The sequence below is a fragment of the Panulirus ornatus genome, chromosome 56 (assembly GCF_036320965.1).
Source record: "Panulirus ornatus isolate Po-2019 chromosome 56, ASM3632096v1, whole genome shotgun sequence".
NCBI lineage: Eukaryota > Metazoa > Arthropoda > Malacostraca > Decapoda > Palinuridae > Panulirus > Panulirus ornatus.
In genome coordinates, this window is record NC_092279.1 from 18,064,939 (window position 1) to 18,065,240 (window position 302).

Consider the following 302-nt stretch of genomic DNA (forward strand, 5'->3'; position numbering starts at 1 on the left):
CTAGGGCGAGTGAACCATAGTAATGCACAAACATGAGCAACTCAAACCAACATCATCAAAAGTGGCACAAGCCATCAACATCAAGGCAACAATACAAGCCAAAGAAACAACAACAAAAAAATACATAGGCCAGCCCTAGAAACAGCACCAGTAACAGAAATGGTACACGAAATGAAGGCAAGCAACATCTGCAACAAGAGCGCGTGGCAACCCTCGCGCCGGCGCTACCAGAAACTATATAATCAGTGCTTTGCTGAACTCTACTGCAGTCGGCAATGAGACGCCGCCGTGAGGATATTGTT

At 46.4% G+C, this 302-nt stretch overlaps 1 protein-coding gene across 1 annotated transcript in view; it reads left to right on the forward strand.

Moving 5' to 3' along the window:
* The first annotated feature begins 282 nt into the window (after window positions 1-282).
* LOC139765979 (uncharacterized) overlaps window positions 283-302 on the forward strand; it is a 64,576-nt gene continuing 64,556 nt past the window's right edge. Inside the window, exon 1 of the mRNA XM_071694008.1 lies at window positions 283-302. This exon is cut by the window's right edge and continues 439 nt beyond it. The gene's annotated coding sequence lies outside the window, so the exon portion shown is untranslated.